This window comes from Gossypium hirsutum, chromosome A11 (assembly GCF_007990345.1).
Source record: "Gossypium hirsutum isolate 1008001.06 chromosome A11, Gossypium_hirsutum_v2.1, whole genome shotgun sequence".
In the NCBI taxonomy this organism is placed as follows: domain Eukaryota; kingdom Viridiplantae; phylum Streptophyta; class Magnoliopsida; order Malvales; family Malvaceae; genus Gossypium; species Gossypium hirsutum.
The window spans coordinates 91,783,753-91,806,654 of NC_053434.1; the positions used below are offsets into that span (position 1 = coordinate 91,783,753).

The 22,902-nt window shown below is 32.8% G+C and overlaps 1 long non-coding RNA gene across 1 annotated transcript; it reads right to left on the reverse strand.

Annotated features, from left to right (window-relative positions):
- Nucleotides 1-14,110: 14,110 nt before the first annotated feature.
- LOC121209957 (uncharacterized) lies at nucleotides 14,111-17,326 on the reverse strand. The gene is made up of 2 exons (XR_005905216.1): nucleotides 16,750-17,326; nucleotides 14,111-16,322 (listed from the first exon to the last, which is right to left on the reverse strand). It is a non-coding gene; the product is annotated as an uncharacterized lncRNA (long non-coding RNA).
- Nucleotides 17,327-22,902: the final 5,576 nt, after the last annotated feature.

The following is a 22,902-nucleotide window of genomic DNA, read 5'->3' on the forward strand; positions in this document are numbered from 1 at the left end:
GACGTCAGCATCTTATCCCATGTTCGGGGTTATTGAGTATCCAGTAATATTTTAAATGGTTTAACAGATGATTCATGATTTATAACGAAATTAGAAAAGTTATGACCATGTGGTGAGTGATACAGGTACCTAACTAAAATGTATAAGATGTGGGCTCAATATATGCCATATGAATTGTATTGGATGGTGATGAGTAAGTTGTACTTATGTCTACTTATTGTATGCATGGACAAGCTATGAAATGTTATGAGCATATTGTTGTATGATAATTAGTTGATGTTTATCTTCATGCAACTTACTAAGCTTTATGCTTACCCCTTTTTCCTTTCCATTTTCTTGTAGTACCGCCAAAGTAGCTTATGGATCATCATCTTACGTCGGAGAAGCCAGTCACACTATCATTTGAAGCACTTGGTATAGTTAGTTATTTTATTTTGATTATGGCATGTATAGGAGCTTTAAATCTTGTTTTAATGTCACAATATTTCGGGGCCAAATGTGTTGGCTTACTTTAGTATTTGACTCATTTTGTGAAATTGTTATATGAATACAAGAAAGTCTTTCATGAATGTGAAATTGGGTATGGTTAAATGTGCGAATTTTAGCGTATGGATAGCAAGGTGCATAAATTGGTTGTTCAAGAATATGTGAAATGTGTATAGGCCTTAGTTAAGGCTGCTTGGTTTAGAAATCAGGTTATGTGAGACTTTGGTATGATGGAGGGTGTTATATTGTGTTTCAGGATGGCAAAAAGGCTTGGTAGATAACCTTATATCATTCACATGGGAAGGCACACAAGCGTGTGTCTAGGCTGTGTGTGACTCACGGTCAGTCCTAGGGCGTTTGTTTGATCGTGTGTCCCTGCACCTCGAATTTGCAAGTCAGTGTGCATGGTAGTAAGCACACAGGCAGAGACACAGCCATGTGTCTCAGCCATGTGGAGGATACAACCTATGGCCACGGGCGTGTGCCTTGGCCGTGTGCCCCTAAATTGTTGCTGACGTTAGAAACAGAATGTCAAGGTTTTTAGACACGAGCAAAGACGCAGGCATGTCATGGCTGTGTGACGGACACGGGCTATAGACACGACCATGTGTTAGGCCATGTGAAAACCCCTGTAGGTTGAATTTGGACTTTAATTCAGACGGGCTCAGGGTACAGGCGTGTCCCCTTATGCTTAGGCCGTGTGAACCACATAGGCCTTTGGCACGGCCAGGTCAACAAGGCCACACAGGAGTGTTGCCCTTCCACACGGGCTTGTGTCCTATTTTTAGTGACATTTTTTAAAGATTTCAAAGGTGTTTGAATTAATTCTAGATAGTTTCAAAAGCTCAATTTGGGCCTCATAAACCCATATTAAGAATTTCTAGACTAAGATTGAAAAGTTTTAAATTCGATCAAATTTTATGATTTGAAATGATTGTATGCATGAGTTTAAGTCAAGTAATGCCTCGTGCCCAGTCCCGGCTTCGGACTTGGGTAAGGGGTGTTATAATGGAGGTGTCACAATTACGAAAAAATTTAGGTAAAATTTTTTAATTATCTCATTCACAAACCAAGCTTGTACTATCTGTTTTGCAGGCTCTAGAGTTGGAACTCAAACCACTTCCAGACCATTTGAAGTATGCTTTTCTCAACAAAGGAAATACCTTACTGGTAATAATCTCAAGTAAACTCTTGAAGGTAAAAGAGGAAAACTTGATACTAGTTCTTAGAGACTATAAAGAGGTAATTAGATAGACGATAGTTGACATTAAGGGGTTGAGCCTCTCGTCTTGCATGCATAAAATTCAAGTGGTGGATAATGGTATTCCTAAAAGAGGAGCTCAAAGGCGTTTCAATCCACCCATGATGGAGGTGGTAAGGAAAGAAGTCCAAAAGTTACTTGATGCTAGGATGATCTATCCCATTTCTGACAGTAATTGGGTTAGCCCAGTCCATGTAGTACCGAAAAAGACCAGCGTAACCGTAATTGAGAATTTGACAAGTGAGATGGTTCCCACTCGGGTCCAAAATGGGTGGAAAGTCGGCATCGATTACAGGAAGTTGAATTCTTTAATTTAGAAAAATCATTTTCCACTTCCTTTTATTGACCAGATGTTAGAACGTTTAGCTAGGAAGTCTCATTATTGTTGTCTTGATGGTTACTCAGGGTTTTTCCAGATTCTAGTGGCATCGGAGGATCAAGAAAAGACGACTTTTACATGTCCATTTGGCACGTTCGCTTACAGGCGGATGCCGTTCGGACTTTGCAATGCATTAGCCACATTTCAGATGTGCATGTTAAGTATATTTTCCGACTATGTCGAGAAAATAATTGAGGTGTTCATGCACAACTTTACTATGTATGGTGAGTCTTTTGAGGTATGTTTATCAAATCTTGCAAAAATCTTGAAAAGATGCTTAGAATTTAATCTTGTTCTAAATTATGAGAAATGTCATTTTATGGTAGATAAACGATTAGTTCTAAGTTATATCATCTCTACTGAAGGAATTTCTGTCGATAAATCAAAAATCAACATCATTAACTCACTGTTATACCCCACAACTGTGAGGGAGATTTGTTTTTTCCTTGGTCATGCAAGTTTCTACAGGCGGTTCATTAAAGACTTTTCAAAAATTGCATAACCGCTTTGCAATCTACTACAAAAGGACAAGGAGTTCGAGTTTGACCAATCATGTACAGATGCATTTGACACGCTCAAACATAATCTGATTTCGGCACCTTTTGTTCAACCACTAAATTGGAATTATCCTTTCAAGATAATGTGCGACGCAAGTGACCATAGCGTAGGAGCAGTCCTTGGGCAAAGAATCAAGAAAGAACCACACGTTATCTCCTATGCGTCTAAGAATTTGGATGCTGCCCAAAGCAATTACTCGACTACTAAAAAAGAGTTTCTAGTTATAGTTTTTGCTTTGGAAAAATTTTGTTTATATTTATTAAGGACAAAGATTGTCACTTTTTCTGATCATGCAGCTCATAAATATCTGATCGAGAAAAAGGAAGCAAAACCGATGCTTATTAGGTGAATATTACTTTTACAAGAGTTCGATCTTGAAGTAAAGGATAGAAAATGACGCAAGAATTTTGTAGCTGACCATCTGAGCCGAATACCTCCATCAAAAGATGTCACACCACTTAAAGACGATTTTCTAGATGAAAGTTTGCTTGCTACTTAGACAATTTTTCCTTGGTAAGCAGACATGGTGAATTACCTTGCTACAGGTATAGTCTCTTCTACCTTGTCGCGATCTGAAAAAGATAAGATCAAGCGTGAATCACAATATTATATTTGGAACGACCCTACCTTTGGAAATACTGTTCCGATCAGGTAATTCGATGATGTGTTGTAGAAATTGAGGTAAAATCAATTTTATCTTTTTGTCATTCTTATGCATGTGGTGGACATTTGGTCCTAAACAAACTCCGCATAAAGTACTTGAATGTGGACAATATTAGCCACATATTTTTTGAGATGCATATTTGTTCTGTAAAATATGCGAAAAGTGTCAAAGGGTAGGAAACTTGAGCCGAAAAATGAAATGCCTCTAACTCATGTACATGTCTATGAAATATTTGATATATGGGGCATTGATTTTACGGGACCTTTTGTCTCGTCATACGATAACGTCTATATTTTACTTGCAGTGGACTATGTGCCGAAGTGGGTGGAAGTAAAAGCCACCCGTCATGCTGATGCCAAAATGGTAGTTGATTTTCTAAGTAGCTATCTTTTTTTCAGATTTGGCACACCACGAGCATTGATCAGTGATCGTGGAACGCATTTTTGTAATAAGATAATCGACACACTTTTGAAAAAATAAAGGGTAGTGCAACGAGTCGCTACGACTTATCACCTTAATCAAACGGTTAAGCAGAAGTGTTGAATTGAGAAATCAAGTTGATTTTGGAGAAGACCGTTAAGCCAAACAGAAAAGACTGGAGTTTGCGACTAAACGACGCATTGTGGACGTACCGTACAACATATAAAGGACCCATAGGTATGTCTCCTTATCGACTAATTTTTGGTAAACCGTGTCATCTTCCTGTTAAGCTAGAACATAAAGCATTTTGGGTAGTCAAGCAATGCAACATGGAGTTAGAAGCTGGAGGTAAGCATCGTAAGTTACATATTCAGGAACTTGAGGAAATTCGACGAGAAGCTTATGAAAGTGCCCAAATTTATAAGGATAAGGTTAAAGCATACCATGACCAAAAGATAACTCGTAAACAATTTATGGTAGGACAGAAAGTATTATTTTATGACCTTACATTAAGAATTTTTGCAGGTAAGCTTCGAACTAAGTGGTTAGGGTCTTTTGTTGTTACTCACGTGTTTCTAAATGGTGCAGTCGAGGTTAAAAGAGAAGAATTCGAAAAAAAATTTAAGGTCAACGGACAGTGATTAAAGCCTTTCTATGAGAATTTTCAAGTCCACGTGGTTGAGGAGTTAGTCCTCGAAGAGCCGATTAAATAAATTTCCAGGTCGTCGAGCTAACGACGTTAAACAAAAGTGCTTTTTGATAGGCAACCCAAATTTATATTCATTTATTTAATTTTGAATTTTAGTAAGATTTAGGATGTAAATAAATAAATTTTTATTTAATTCAGTTAATTTGATGTTTTTAGGAACGTAGTGTAGGTTATGAATTTTTTCCAAAAGTTAGAAAATGGTGGTGGCATAGGCACGACATGATAATTGGTGACACTTATTTACCTACGAATAAAAAAACCAATATCCCTAACCTTTATAAAACCCAAAACCCAAATACAATATCCACCAACCAACCCAATTAACCCACCTACCAAATACCAACCCAACCACACAATAAACCCAAATAAGCCCAGTACCCAAACAAGCCCCCCCCAAAAAAAGAAGAAAATTCAAACACCCAAAATCCCTAAAATTCCCAAACCCCTTTTCTCTTCATCTTCTCCATCTTTTTCAATAAAAAAACCTAACCCCACAACCATGCTGTCATCGCCTCTGCCCCCATCGCCGATCATCGTCTCTGCCACATTACTGCATCATCGCTGTCCCCACTTTCTTCGACACTGTTGACGAGCCAAGAACATCACCAACGCTCCATCTTCTTTTTCTTTTTCGTTTTTCCTCCTTCACTTGAACCCACTCTTCATCGGCCTTCTTCACCGTCGCACTACTGAATGGAGCCCTTACTCATGCACCGAACTTAAGCCGATCAGAACCTTCATTTACACGGCGCCGCATCTCCCTTTCCCATTTCATCTATTTTTCATTTTCTTTTTCACCATCACCAAATGCCCAAACTACCCTCCCACCACCTTAACTGACACCAAAACCAAAATCCACAGTCATCCTTCAAAAAAGTAGCCCAAACCATGCTGTCACCACCTGTCACTGCCGTTGCTTACCGCCGTCGCTGTCGCCATTCGTCGCTGCCATTTTTCACCATTACCACCGCCACTGTAGCAAATAGAACCGTTTATTTGTGACGCCTACACGAAAACCATGGTTCAAATTTTAAACCAAACGACCGAAAATATTCTGACTTCACTTCATCAAAGTCGACATCGATTTTCAGTGTCTCCAATCATCGATATAGTCGATGACGACTCTGAGCCTTCTCCACCTCCTCCAAGTAGAACAGCCGCCCTAACAAGAACTTATCGTCGATGAAGTCCGACTCCGGTCGAAATAAAACATTTGAACAATAGCCCTGCTATCCCTGAAAGGTCGATTCTTAATCCTCAGCCTGATTTACCTTTACTAACGTATTCTGCAGGTTACTCAGAGGAAGTCGAGACTTCGAACAGTAATGTGGAAGGTTCCTCAAATATGAACGAGCGTGTTTTTCACCACCAAACACGATCATCTACCATTTGAGCCCATCGATGACCAACACACGAGTCAGCGACACCCCCAAACAGCAATACTGACGTTGCTGGAAATTCAAGTGCACCCGACTCGCCTAACAAATATGTTTGACCATCACGAAATGGTCAACGCAATAGACGAGGTCGTACAAGCACTATTCCTACCAAAGGTCGATTATGAGGGTTTCTAAACTTTTCGATCTCGGAGCATCTCGGAGCGTTGCACAAGATACAACGACATTCGACAACGTCCGCTCCCGGTCTGTAAGCAAATCGATCTCTTTACTCTTGATATGTTAAAAATATTCGCAATACTGTGATGGGCTATTTTGATGCTATCAATTGGAATTCATTTGTTCATATTTCCTGTAATGCATATTATGAGTTGATTTATGAATTCTACACTACATTTAGCTTTAATATTAATGTATTACGAACTGCTGAAACACAAAGCATTATCTGTTTTCATTTGCTTGATAAGGACTTTCGGATGTCAATTTCCAAATTTAACATTGCCATGGGTTTTGTCGACCTTGAAAATATTCAACCTGATTCCTATCATACTGCTATGTTAGATATTCCAAGTAACTTTGACGCTCAAGATGTTTATTGTGTTTTAACTCATTCTAATCAGCTTTATAATTCGAAGACCACAAAAGACTTATTGGTGCATGAACCTGCTTTAAGATATATTCATCAATTTTTAGCCACTAGTTTTTCAGGTAGAATTGACTCGTCATTTGTGGTGTATGCATTCTGGATTTAAAGTTAATTTAGGATATCAGTTTGCACAAAATTTTCATGTCGTTTTGCGATGTAATCGTCCACTAATACTTGGGTCATAGATTACGAATTTAACCTCTCGACTTTGTCCCTTTGAAATTGATTTCTCATCCTTAACATGTGCATATCGTATGGGCAACCTAGATAAATATTATTTGGATTCTATGGGTTTGTTTGCCGGCACCCCTATTGCATGTTATTTTTTTCTTCCAGGTACACAGACTACTCGCGGAAATATGGTTTTTCGCCAACATCCACACATCAATAATAGGGAGCAAGAGGAGCCTCTAATCTCATTACTTATTCAATTTGGACAATTGGGAAAATTTTGAATTAAAGTGTTCAAAGTATCCAAATTAGTCAACATTTGTGTTTTAAGGTTGATATATGTAACTAGATTTTTCATATAAATTGATTGTTTGAAAAAATGTTTACTTGTACATAAATAATTTGCTTGTACATAAATGAATAAATAAATAAAGGCTCAAGTTATGAGTGAAAGTTTCGAAAACATGACCGAACTGAGTAACCGGGATAGGGTGCTTGGGTTGTCATTTTATCTAGCATAAAAAGGTTCGAGTGACAAGTCATAACTTGAAAACATTCCACTAACCGAGCCTTCAAAAAAAAAGAAAAACAGACTGTTTGAATTGAGTAATTGGGATAGGGTGCTTGGGTTGTCATCCTAGTTCGCGTAAAAAAGGTTTGACCATGTCTAGAAAAGTTTTAATTAATAATGCCTTGTAAATTTTGGATTCAAATTCAATTTAATGAAATTATTTAGTTCACATATTTCAATTTTATGACACTGGTTGATTAAACTATATATTCTAAGCATTTGTTTATTTTTGTCTATTTTGTTTGCATTAATTATGTGGAAAAGAGGCTCGATTTGTAATAAATTGTAAAATAATTTCTAGTGTTTGAAGGAGCAATATGCTTGAGGACAAGCATGAGCTAAGTGGGGGGATTTGATAACATATTAATTTGCATGTTATTTTGTGTTTAATTCTGTTTATTTCTGAATTGATCCCTGCTAAATTAGTACTTTTATATTTTAATCTTATCAGGGATGCAATTAGGACGCTAAGAGATAAAAACGAGCAGAAAAGGACCAAACTGAAAACACAATCAATAAAAATGAGGCCGAATAAAAAATGTGGAGAAAAGCCAAGGACTCATCAGAATTTTTGGCTTTGTAAAAGCCAAAAATAGAAAAAAAATTATTATTTTATTTTAAATTAGTTAAGGCAAAAAATAGCAACTCTATGTATATAAATAGGGCCCTAATTTTCTTTGAAAAGGCAACCCTTAATTCTACATTTGATTTCAATTTGAAATTAAAGAGCTATTACTCTTTTTCCTTTCAATTTGGCGTTAACATTCTGTTGCATTGTTTCCAATTCTTGTTTCCTTTTCGAAATTGGTCCAATTGTTCTCCCAATACCTTTCTTTCCATTTCCTCACCATAATCATCAAACCATCTTTCAAAGTTTACAAAGCATGAATAACTCCATGCTTCACTAAATTCCATCTTAGCTTTAGGCCAATGTTCTTTCCGGTCTGGAATCGTGAGATATGTATTCGCGCTAAAAATATCCTTCCAATCGGTATTCATATTTTTCCTAAGTATCGGGATTGAAAACTCATCCCTTAAAGTTAACTCGATTCCAGGTCAAAAAGTGCACGTTAGGTTGGAGTCGTGTTTGCCGACAGTTGGAGAAACGAGTCGGTCGTGCTGTATTCGAATCTCCAAGAACAAATCAAGGAAGAAGTGGTTGGGTTTAAACGATCCACACAGTTGAGGCTGTTAATTCAAGTTGGGTTCTTCAAAACGTAAGGCTGCCAGAATCTTGAATCAGGAATACGTGTATCTTGGTTAGATAATTGGTCAGGGTTGGTTCACAGGTCGTACCAAGACCAGCTACTAGAGGAAGAATTGGTGGTAAGGTGTAACACGTAGGTTTGTGGAAGTATACACAGTCGTTATCAAGTATTAAGTAAGTATCGAGTTATCGTCTCCACAGGGATTGTATTTGTGTTAAATCACTTAATTGTAAAATTATTAACAACTTGGTAAATAAAAACACAATATGATTGAGAAGTGATGATTAAAATTAAATATATTAAACTAAATGCAATGATCCCTAATGCAAATTATCATAAGTATGTAAACTATATGAATGATATAGATTTTAGCAAATTAAACACAATTTGCAACAATTATAACATAAATAAACTAGGACAATTATTTTAAGTAAACTCAATTTATTATCAACATGCTTAATAACATTCGGAAAAACATTCCATGGCAACTCGATCTTTCATGAGTTTGGAAACCACATTACGTCCTTTCAGAATCCTTTACTTAGTAAATACGCATTTTACTGATCCTTACTTACTAAAGGTTTCTTAGCATTCGTGTGAGGTAACAAGGATGTGTTAGGTTTGAAACAGTTTAATCACACAAATCTAAAAACTATGCAGATAACAGAGCTTGGTTAGAGTTGTTATGCAACCTGCAATTTAATCAGGTTAGGATCTAAATTTAGCATGCATATTTCAATTATGTGTCCACTTGTCGTCGTCTGGTTAGGATCGCTCAGCTAATTCAAGTGCATTTCAATCACATATGAATGAAATACAAACTTGATTTTAATTGAAAACATGATCGATTGAGGCACAAACATTTTAAGCATGAATCAAATAAATATTATTTAATCAAAGCAATCATCCTAGCTTAAATAAAATTAAGCTAACATTGTTATAAAAAAGAACAAAGAACACATAGCCAACATTTTTAGATTAAATTAAAGAAAAGAAAGATTAAACCCAAATTAGAGTGGCTGTCACCCAAGACTTTGACCGACGAGGCTCCTTCGCTTCTTCACTTTGCTCATTTGCTGATGGCTCTCCAAGGTGGCCGAACAAGGGCTCTTTAAGTGGCTTAATTGCTAGAATCTCTATGAAGAGATGACACTAGGCGTGGAGAATGGAAAGTGCTAAGAGAATTGAGAGAGAAGAGAGAATGATGGAAGATAAGGGATGATGAATGAGGGAATGAAGGGGGTCTTATTTATAGGTGAAGAGAGGTGGGTAGTTTGCTAAAAATAGTTGGTTTTAGTCTCTTCAAACTTCTTACATGAGTGGCTGGCCACAATTAGTGGGATTGGAGTTGAATTTTTCTTGATTTTTAAGCAATAAATGCCATAATAACTCAAGACTGAGACTCGATCAAATGTAAATCTTCGGGAAAATCTCTAATTTCTTCAACAATATAAGGACCTTGTGTAATTAAACCGAAAATTGGTTTAAGAGGACAACCATGTGTAGCCAAATTTGGGTTGACTTGGTCTTCAATTTGGACGGTTTTTGTAATCCAACAAAGCTATCAGCCTATCCAAAAATATATCAATAAGTTAAAGGACCAAAGAATAAAATTTATCCAATTTAAATAATTAATTACAACCCAAATCATTTTAAATCATTAATGAAATATTTAAAATGATTTATTAAATATAATTTTATATTTTATTATTTAATTTAATCATGCATGGCCCATTTCATGTCTTAAGAATATAATATGTTCAAATAAATATAAAATAAGTCATTTTATGCATGAAAACTATATAATAAAACATAAAATCACATTTTAATAATTTCTATATTCTAATTTCATATTTTCACATATTTCACTAATTTATTAAACAATTACTTAGTTTTAACAACGAATTTAAGTAAAAAGGTGATAAATTACATAGGAAAAATCCTATATATTTTTCAATTTACATTAGGACGTTCTTAACTGCTATAACCAGCTTATATTTTGGAGGAGAAGATTAATTTTCTGGGATCGATTCAGAAATCTGGAATCCATCGATTCTAGGGTTAAGGCTTATTATCTTTGATTACAAAATCCGAATTTAATTTCCAGTTTAATTTCTAATTGATTTAATTATTTATTTATGCTATTTCAATTATTTAGTTTCTAAACATTTCAAAACTCCCTTGATCTATTTGTTTATTTTTCAGCAGGTCTATTTGGAGTCGTGGGCACGACCTTTGCCACGACTTTTGCCACGAAAAATATTTTGTTCACAACTTAAACGTAGAAGTAGATTATACATCCAATCCCTGTGGGCTTGACCCTACTACCACTCTTTACTACTATTTAGAGTTATTTTATAAGAATTATTTTTGATGGTTTCGATGCCCATCACGTGTGCTCTACATGGCTAAGCCACACGGACTGTATAACACACATGGCCGCGCGGCATTGTGTAGTTTCGAAAATAGCCCTTATTTCACTTTTTTCTCGAGTTTCAAACAATAAATCGAGTTAGTTTCACACACCTGATTAATGAATTGATCGCCCGCTCAAAAGAAACTCACGAACCTATAAACGTATATCAGAACACAATGATTAACAATCTCAATCTTATACAAAACTGTCAAATCCTGAACTTACTTACTCGGAAAATTAGAAATGCCACGACACTCGCGTTTGATCAATGGACAGAAATCAAGAGCAAAGACGAAGCAAATCGAAGAAAGAATCAAGAAAAGGAAAGGAAGCAGAGTAAAGAAAGCGTGGAAAAGAAGAAGTGAAGAATCAAAACAAAGAACAAGACTAATGTGCACAAAGTAGGAGGGATGGGTTGGACGGTTAGAATGAAACAACAGATTTGGGGATTTTCCCAAAATTTTGTAAAAATAAAAATAAATGGGAATACCCAAACTAACTTATCCACATCCTAAATATCTACTAAAGTGATTCAAATTGAATTTTACCTCCCAAGAATAGGTCACAACAACAACAAATAAAAATAATATTCCTCTTACACACAACGGGGTTCAAACTCAAAACTAAGGAATAAATAAATGCTTAACCATTGAACCACTAGGCTCATCATTATCATAATTCAACAAAGAAAACAATTTAAGCCCTAAGGCTCAAACTTAACATAAGCCAAAATTTAACAAGAAATCCCAATACAAAGGAATCAAACTTGGGACCTAAGCATATTTTTAAGGCGCTTAACTAACACACCACATCAAATTACTTAACAAACATACACCTTCAAAAATATATAATAAATTGAATAAAAATTTAAAAAAATCAAACTAAAAGAAATTAAAATAAAACTATTTTTGACAAAGTAGAAAATTTAACTTTCTCAAACAACAAAAATAAAGTTTAATTCAAAAATAAATACTAATAATATTACAAAATATTTTAATTTTTTTTAAAAAGTATGTCGTTTAGTATTGAAAATGGGCCTGAAAAGCATGTAAAGTGTAAGGCCCTAAAAATAGGTCTAGTAGTTTCGGGTAAGCTTACTAGGTTTTGAGAGAAAAATTAGGAGTTAATTGGGGTTATTAGTAATTTTTCTCTTAGTTTAGTCAGGTTAATTTCATTTTTAAAAAAATCGGGAAGTAATATTCTAAAAAATAAAAATATTTTTAGAAAAATTAATTTTATAGTTTTAAATAATTTTTTGGTAAAATAAATATTTTGAGTCAAATTAGAGTTAAAAAATAAATTAAAATGGGGGTTTAATTAAGAGAATTTAAAATCTTAATTACATAGGACCACTTTGCAAAATAAGGGAAATGTTTGAGTGGTTTTAAGATAAATTACACATATTTTTAGAATTTTGGAGGGAAAGGATTACTTTGTAAAATAAGGGAATTGTGGGAGTGGCCTGATGGCAATTTCCCCAATTTTTGAAAATCAGGTGGGGGTTCTTTAGCTCAAAAACATTGCAACCCCCTCACTTCACACACAATTTTCACCTGATTTCTAAGCATTTTCTCTCATTTTTCGTTTTCATTTTCAAAGTCCAAATATCAAAAATTAGATCTCATCTTTTATTTTCTCCAAATTCTCTCAAAATTCTCCAAAAAAGATTTTCAAAAGTGGGAAAAAACTCATCCGAGTTCTTTAAAGATCTTGTTCCAACCTTTAATATTGATGATTCTAAATTGATTGAAGGTAATTTATCAACTCTAAATTCATTTTAAAATTGTTTCTAATCATTATTTTCGATTTAAATCAGTTAAAATGGTTTGTCAAATATTGATCTCTTCTCTCTTGAACATGAAATTCATCAACGGTGAATTCATGGTTTTGAGTTGGAATCCAAGTTTAAATGGATATCTAATCTCAAATCATGTTTATTAAGAGGTTTTCTTTATCAGAAAAAAAAAGATTAAACTCGTTTGATTGATCAATTTTGAAAAATCTGTTTTTAACTAAGAACATGAGTTGATTTTCCAGAAAATTATGAAACGGTTTGTTTGATAAATTTGATGCTTAGGCTTTGTGTTGATAGATTAGAAATGATGTTTAGAAATGGTTTTTGGTACAAAAAAGGTCATTTAGGAGCTGAAATTTGTGTTTCGGCTATACCATAAGTTTTCAATAAGGTAGGTTGGAAAAGAGTTTTAGATCAATGTAGTTTATGATTTTTTCAATTTTCTTGTTGTTAATGATATCTTGTAACATGTATTTTATCTCTGTCTAAGTTCCACAATGAAAGACCATTGTTAATCATAATTGAGGTCCAAACACAACTACTTAATACACTTTGGCTTGAGAAGTAGAGTGTGAAGGTGGGCAATTTTTAAAAGCAATTGGTAAACATGCCTATTTACATTCTAAATTGAGGTTTTGAATTGTGTTTCTAATGATTCAATTGTAACTCAAATGTTTTAGATTATTAAAATTGATTTTAATTTTATATAAGCATATTTGTAAATGATTTATGGAAATTGTAAATTGTGTGTTTGGTATAATTTATTTGGATTGTATTGAATAATAATTGAAGCATGAATTACTGTATATTAGAGCACTTGATGATAGTTTTATGATTGGTTTTAGATCCATGGACAAAGACACTAATTGTGCTTATTTCTATTGGTACTAAAACTACTAACTAACATGATTTGAATTGAATTTTTATATGTGCTTAAATATCAGTTTTTATGCCTTGTATGATTGGTTATATTAGCAACATTTCATGGTGGATCTATTGGATATAGATGGCATGCCATAGGATTAGTGAGTACTCACCACTATATCAATTATTTATGAGCATATGGCTCTAGGAGTATTGATTTTGTTGGAGTGAATAAGGGAGTGTTGAGCCTTTTTCTCCACTCAATTATTGGTGATTTCGAGGCTATATAAGGGAGTGTGTGCCTACATCCCACTCAATCGATGTATTGTATTCGATATTTGGGAAATTGGAGATCTGTTTATCCAATGCATGATCACATGTTTATATTTTGCCATGGATGTCATTTGCCAATATAAGTGTTTGTTTGTTAATTAAATTATGTTTCCTTACGCCATAATAAATATTATTTTTACTCGTGGAATAACATATGGAATTAAAATGTTATGATGTTGCATTGTTGCTGGAAATTTCAGTCAATTGAATGCTATAATTGAGCATGAAAATATAATTGAAACTATGATTCATATACTCGAAATTTGGTACATGATTTGCCTTGGTTTAATTATGTTTTTTTGTGTGATTTACTTATTGAATTTATGATCACTCACTGAACTTTTTAAGGTCACACCGTCGCAGCTTTATGCAGAGTTTTTTTTTCTTTTTTCAGGCTTTAGAGAGTTGAGGAGCAAGGGAAAGGCTTGTAACAACCCTAAATTTCTCGAGTCAATGTTTGAACGTTCACCCGAGTTGGTGATGGATAAATTTATTTTGGGATCAGATTTTGTTGGAATTAATTTAGGTGAATTTTGGACCTTTTTATAAGAAATTAAGGATGTTGGAAAGCTTGTGTAAAGTAGGAGGAAGATGGATGGCTAATATGGTGATTTTACCTTCAGAGCTATTTTTCAATATCTTTCTTTGACAATGATCTTTCTCTTTTTATTCTTCCAAACCATTTTTCAAGACCCTCCCCAACATTTCGTAGCTTCGTTGGAACAAAGCTCGAGCTAGTGCCCCACAAATTCTTCACCTCTACTTCGCATGTGTCTTTCAAGAGCCAAGCCATCTCGAAGCAAAAATGGTGCACTCTTTTCGTACTCTCCACCTTTGAGTTTAGGAACAGAGGACAGTGATCCAAAAAAAAGTGTGACAGGTGGTACACATTATAGTTCAGAAATAAATTCCACTATTCATTGTTAGCAACCCCACGATCCAATTGCTCGCGGATGTTATTTGAATTGGTCCAACCCTTCTTCCAAGTAAACTACTGTCTCGAATAACCTAGACCAGAAACAAAACAATCAGATAACATTTCTTGAAATTTTCACATTTGGCTTTTGCATTTAACTAAAACTCCCCGTTTCTCGGACATATATGTGATTTCGATGAAATCCCTAATGACTACCTAAGGGATTTGTGGGCAATAATTAAGAGAATGCAAAAGATTATAAGAAGCCTCCATTTGACTTTCCTCCGGAGCTTTATAAAAAGTGGTACACCTCAATTTCATTCCATCTGGATCCTCTTCAACAATAATATCATGTCCTCGCGAATACAATCTATGTGACACCTAACAATCATTTTTCCACTCTATAGATAATCCCCCACTTCTCTTATCTGAAAAACATCGATTCCATTCAGATAACCACATTTACACCTAATCTTTTCCATACAAGAATCATGTAGTTAAGTTTCAATCAAGAAAACTATAGAGGGATTAGAGTCCTTCAGCATATGTCAAAGACGTTGAACTGTCTAGGGACTTCCTGAGCCACGATCGTTCCAGCTTAATAACATCATTGTTTTTAGTTGGCCTCTTTAGCAAGGCCTACCGATTTGCTTCAGTTAGGTATCTGCATCAGAATACTCGAAACTTCGTTTGAATCCATATTTTCAAAAACTCTCAAAGCAATTGATTGGGACTGAGATCGTTTAAGCCTGTTAGTCTTTCTTATTGGGTTAATTTCTTCTTCTAAAATTGTCATCTCATCATCGAATTTATCATTGACTTTTTTATTAAAATGATCTAATCCACTTTTAATTATTGGTTCAGGTAGGATAGTGATATTTGACTTTCTTTTTGTAGTGTAAGGAAAGTTGGAAGGAAATCATTATTCATTCCTTGATTTACAGGCTCAGCTTAAGAATACCCCAGATTACTCATTCCATAATTATTCGTGGAGTTGCCATAATTCGATACTTTGCCATCGTCGTTCTCTACCAGCCACCTACTTCTTCACGCTACAGTTCTTTTAGATTGTGCACGAAGTGAGATATCCCACTGAAACTTATACTCCTGTTTCAGATTAATCACTCTTTATTTTTCATAGTCAAATCTTACATAGGCAAACGTAGCATTTGGAAGTGAAAGCTTCTTTTTCCTTTTCAAAGGTTTTCCAACGTCTATCTGTACCTTCAACCTCATTATTCCTTTATAACTTAATTGGATAGCCAAAGAATCATATTCCAAAAAGGTCTCGGTAAAGTTCTCCAACTATCTCACAACAACCTCGGGCATGAAACCATTGAGGACATCATTAATAAGAACCTAGAAATCAACTTCCGATAGTTGGACATTCAACAGATTTTCTCCTTGCTTTAGTTAGTGTAAAACCAACAAATGGGTGTTGAAATTCCACATGTCATTCCTCTCCACTCGATCCATATCTACTTTAAAATAAAAGCTGATGGGTGTCGAAACCACCAAATAAAAATTCCTACAAAAAAATAATACAAATTAGCAGTATAGAGCAGTAGGGTCGATTCTACAAGGATTGGTTGTTTAATTTCGCCTTTTCTTGTAAGCAGAATTATTGTTGTAGTAACAGTCGTGCCCACGACTAATGACGAGCCTGCTAAAATAAAGTAAATAAGAGGGGAAGTGAAAATGTTTGGGAAGTAAATAAAATCAAATAGCAGTAAATAACAATTATACTAATCAAAAATAAAATAAGTAAATGAGTTGAGCTTCGTAAATAAAATAAATTCTTAGCCTTAGACTCAGTTAATTTTGGTTCTAAATCGGTCCTTGAAAATGAGTTTTCTCCTCCAAACAATAAGTTGGTTATAGTGGCTAAAAACATCCTAACAGCCAATTCTTCCTTTCGTAGTTGATTCTGGTACGATCTGCAAACCAAACCTTACCGATTGTCTACCCGCAATACATGTGTTCGCAATTCAAGACCACGGCAGCCTTGCATTCTCAAGAACCCAACTTGGATCAACGACCTCAACCACATAGGTCATTTAAATCTGATCATTATCTCCTTTGATGAAAATCCCACCAGTATGACCCCGCCAGGATACGTCAATTTGTTTGCGGGAATCCGAATACAATATGGTCGACTCGACTTCCCAACTGTAGGCCAAACAACTCCAACCCAATATGCACTTTTTGAATTGACTTTAAGGGACAAATTTGTACTATCCCATATTCCGGAGAGATGGTGAATACCGTTATGAAAGATTTTTAGTACGAATTCATTTCTCACGATTCTTAACCGAAAAGAATAATGGCCTAAAGCTAAGTAAAAGTTTAGTGGAGCATGAAATTAATCATGCTTTGTTGGCTTATGGAAGTGAATTTAATGGAAATGATGGAAGATGGAAAAGGAAGGGACTTAAGAAGCAATTAAACAAAATAAGGAAATAGAAAGAAATGTGAAATGAAAATGGCAAAATGCTTAAAAGAAACGGCTACATATGCATGAAATAAAAAGGAATAAAAATAATTTCATTCAATTTCTAATGTATTCAAGTGTAGTTTTTAACGGCCACCACACACCCTATTTATATACATATGATATACTAAAATTAGCCTAATTCACTTAACAACTAATTACATGAAATCATATTCATATCAGATTTTTTTCTAAATATGGCTTTTACAAAGTCAAAATTCTGATCAGTCTTTAAATGTCTTCAAATTATGATTTGGCTCTTATTTTATTGCTTGCGCTCCAATTTAGTCATTTTCTATTTGTTTTTGAATTAAAGCATCCGAATTTCGTTCTTGACTGAATTTAAACATAAAATCACCAATTTAGCAGGAATTAAGTCAAGATTTAATTGATTTAAAAACGCAAAATATGCAAAAATAAATATGTTATCAAAAGCGAATAAAAATCTACCATTTTCTAGATAGAAATGGAGACTCCACCGATAGGGTGCCAAACATTGGCTAGAGTAGATCTCATAGCTTGGAAAATGAACCACACTTGTGAGAAACATTCCCACTAAGCAATTGGCATAAGATGTTTCATTTTCAGATGATTCTATCCCTAACTAGATTGATTCTTCCTCCGCATTGTCTAAAGATAAACTTGCCATAGAAACTTCCATTGATTGGAACTTGTAGAGAAGAACGTATTGAACAAGATACGATCAAAACTAGGAAAGCAAAGTAAACGTGCTATTCAGAGCAGAAAAAACATGTCAAAAGACACAGAGAAAACTTGTCATAAGGCAGAGAACTTCATTTTCTTTAAATATTTTAATGTCCTCAATCTTAATTTTCTTATTTTCCATTAATAAGGATCTTGACTTGTTTAATTTGTAACGTAATTAATTGCATTTTGACTTTCATTCCTTAATTTAACTTTATAAGAAAAATACTGTTACTATTAAATAAAAAAAGTATTATGAAATATCAAATTATAATAAATTAATAAATTAATAAAAATCGAACTTACCAAGTAATAATAAAATTTAAACTTTTTTTTTTTGTGATGAAAACAAAACCTATCAAATAATACTAAAAGTTTTTTTTTTCATAATTCTTTAACTATTATCGGAATAAAAATGCGCATTTATTTATAGTGCTAAATCTTAATTTTAATCGGTATATAATTGTAACACTAATTAAGTGGTAATAAATACACAAATAGTTACCTCACTATAAAAAAAATCATTTTAGACATCTAAAATAAAAAGTTTACAATTTAAGCATCCATGTTACATAGTTCAATTATTTTGGTCAAAACTGTTTAAAAAAAATTGCAAGCTGATGTGGTAGTTAAAAAATTGATATAATAACAAATTTAGCACTCAACTTTTACATCTTAATTGATTTAATCATAATTTAAAAAAATTAACCTTCAAATTTTACAAATATTCTCAATTTAATTCTAATCAGTATACTAAGAGCTTCAATTGCCTAACAACTAAGGTTGTTGTAAGGTGCAAATGTAATTCTGCTTAGGATTGACAAAAAGGAGCTATTTTTAATTTAAAACGATAACAAAAATCAATGCAAATTCAGTGATGTAAGAAGTTCAGGCAAACATTGATAAGATACTCCTCTTAAGCGTGAATTCATCTTCTTTTGTTTGGCTTATTGACTGCACAATAAAACCCCAAAAACAAAGAAAAATTCATGGTTTAGTACCATCTCAAATGCAAGATGCTTATAAACTGAAAACTATGATTCATCTTTACATTTAACTGCCAAACTCTACTACAAAGAGTGCATCAATACGAGTTATTAATATAATTATTAATGTGGGAGGGAGAGGGATGGTGAGGGAGAGAAGGGGACGGTGGAGGGGGAGAGGGACAGGGACAGGGGTGGGAGATTTTAAATTTAGGATCAAATTGAGAATAATTATAAATTTTGAGGTTTAATTTTTTAAAATTATAACTAAATCGATATAATATGTAAAAATTAAGGGTTAAATTTATTATTATACTAATTTTTTTTAACTCTCACGTTAGTTTTCCATTTGTAATTTTAATGCGAGTTGCTAAAATGACCTAACTATATAACATGGATGCTTAAATTGTAAATGTTTTATTTTGGACGCCTAAAATGAAAAAAATTTATAGTTGAGTAACCATGTGAGTAATTTACCCTTTAAAATAATAATGAAAAATGATTAAAAAAATAAATATAATTAAAATTGTTTTATATTTTATATAAAAAAATGGTTAATAAAATAATATAATTTTATATTAATATTTTGTACAATATTTACTTGAAAAGAACCTTAAAAAAAACTATATGCATAATTAGATTACTTTCATTATTATCATATAGTAGTTAATTAATACTAACATATGATAATTAGTGATATAATAAATTATTATTGTAAAATCAGTTTAATAATATAATCAATCATAAAAAAACATTTTCTGTATATCATATTGAAGAAGTTGGAGGAGAAGATCAGTTGTTGGCGAAAATAGAAAAAAGGATTAAAGAAAAAGGGTTTTGCTTATATAAGCCTTGAGCTCTATGTATAATATCAATGGACTGCTTGAGAGGTGCCTTGAGGATGAAGAGCAAAACCAAATGCCAATTTCTGGCTCTATTTTATATTTTTCTATATATAATATTTCTTTTTAAAAAATCGCATTTAAAAAATTTTATTGATATGAATTCTAACATCACCACACAACTGAATTACTTGCTATTAACAGTTATGTTAGCATGGTAATGGTCCACAACGGTGCTTGTTAATCAAAAGACTTCAATTTTATTTGATAAAAGTAATTAAAAATTAATATTTTTAATTATTTGATTTTTTAAAGATATTTAGCTCTACTTATTATTTAATAGAAAATAAATTTATTTCCTTTTCTTCTATTTCATTTAAGGTAATATTATCCTTTATCAAATAATCTAATATATAATTTTAACCGATACACCAAACAGATTTTATAACTTAAATTCTATATTTCATTTTTTAATATTTATTTTTACAACACTTAATTTTTTAGTTTACCAAACATAACCTTAATTGATACAGGACTAAATTAAATACATGTTTTTTAAATCAGCTTAATTGATTTTTTTGGAAAAATTGTGTTTAGACTTGGTGTTTTATTTATATATTTTAATATATCATAATCATATATTACGTTATTATATAAATTTTACTATGTTCTTTTTTTATTATAATTTGTAATAATATTTTTGTAATTTTTATATTTTTGTATGATTTTTGCACCTTTCTATATTTTTTAATATTTTGAATTAATTTTTTTTATTTTAAAAAATTTTTCATAATTTTTATAGCTATTTTAAATATTTATATATATTTTTATTATGTTAATAATTTTTAATAATTTCTGAAAATTTTTAAAAATTTATATTAATAATTTTTAATGAATTTATATGTAAAATACCAATTTTGGCACAATTCTAACATAGGATGTGGCGAAAACAATAAAAATAAATAAATAGTAACTGTTGACTATTAATCTTAATAGTCAAAAGGCTTAATTGATTATAATTCTATCATTCAATTCAATGGTTTAACTGATTGCAAAAAAAAAAAAAAATTCAAAACTTAATTGATTTTTTAAAAAAAAATTCAACAACTTGTTAATAAATGATAGGATATAGATTTTGATATTTTTATGTATTTGAATATATTGAATTTACTTTTTATACGGTAATAGTGTGATGTAATATAAGGTTATTGAATGAAATTGTGTTGTTAATTTATTCATGGGGAAAGGGAAAAGGAAGGATTTTAATGGGAAAAATGGATTTCCAACGGCAAAGTTTGCCTTTTATCCTTTGAAAACGGTGAGTTTTGGCTCAATCCAATTTCTGTCCCGCCTAGCTTTCCGCTCAACCCAAGGATTAAAACTCCCAACAATCAATACATATTCCTTCAAATATTTAGCTCATGACCAAACTTAAAATTTATTTGGTCTAATTTTATAAAAAAGAATTATTTTAGCATTTTTATTTAATATTTATCATTTTTAATTATTAAACTTGTATTATTTATCAAACCGCACTCAAAATAGAAGAAAAAAATTTTAACATTTGTTAATGTGGCATCCATATAACAATTCACATATATGCCACATTAACAATTAATTAATTTTTTAAAATAATTTTTATAATTTATTTTAAATTTTAAAATTTTAATTAATTACTTATATGACATCCACATAGTACTACATGTGCATGCCACACGTCAGTATCTATTTTAAGGCGATTAGAAAAATAACACAAGTTTAAAGTTAAAAAATAATTAATTAAATGACAGGTAAAAATAACTATTTTTATAAGTTAGAGAATTAAATAAGTTATTATGTCAATATTTAAATAAGGAGCAAAGCTATCGAATAAGGGTTTTTTTTATCAACGTTTGACTTTATTCAACAACAAATCACAAAAAATATTAAATATTATATTAATATTGTTAACAATATAATTTTTTCTAATCAAATAAAAATTGTAATATAAATTAAAATTTTAATGTCTAACTAAAATAATTAAAAGTGGCACAAATTTGTTTCATATTACAACGAAAAACATAGTATTACATTCATTAACAAAAGTAAAATGCAAACTTTAGTTTTTATTTTTATTTTTATTTTTATGAATAGTTAAGTAAAAGTGATAAAAAGTAAAAATATAATATTTAACTTAAGTACAAGGTCAAGAATGTTCTCTCAGAATCTTTCAGAAAAACTTCTTTCATTGTGGCTGGGGTCGAGAAGGGTAGTGACTTTGTGTTGATGGAGAGGGAGGAGAGGGACATGATTTCTCTTCTGGAAGAAGAATTGGTTCAATTATCAGTGAAAAGTTCTTCGATTGTGTATACGGGAAAGCCAACGCTATTATACTTTGTATGGACAAGGAAATCATACAATCCTGATAGCCTTCGAGCCCAATAAAAAAGTATCTGAAAGATACGGAAAAAGTTCGAAATACAAGTTGCGGGACAAAATTTATTCATGATTCTGTTTGAAGAAGAAGAGGATCTAGAGACGATCTTGGAAGGACAACCTTAGCTTTACTTGTAACACCCCACACTCGAGCCCTACGCTGGGATGATACGAGGTGTTACCAAACTTAATCACATGCATACAATCATTTCGATGTCATTAAGACTCAGTCAAATTAAAAACTTTTTTGAACTTTGTCTAAACTCCTTAATATGGACCTACGAGGCCCCAAACATCCATTGGAAACCATTCGGGACCAGCCCGTGTCCTTTAACTAACTTTAGAAACATAACTCTTGAAACAGGGCACACGCCCGTGTGGAAGGGCAACACGCCCGTGTGGTCATTATAACATGGCCGTGCTAATGGCTCGTGTGACACATACGGCCTAAGCATCTAGGGACACGCTCATGTCCCTTGCCCGTGTGAATTAAATTCTAAATTCGAACCTACAGGGGTTTTCACACGGCCTGACACATGCCTGTGTCTATAACCCATGTCCCTCACACGGCCATGACACACCCATGTCCTAGCCCGTGTCTAAAAACCTTAACATTTTGTTTCTGACGTTAGCATCCAATAAGGGGCACACGGCCAAGGCACACACCCG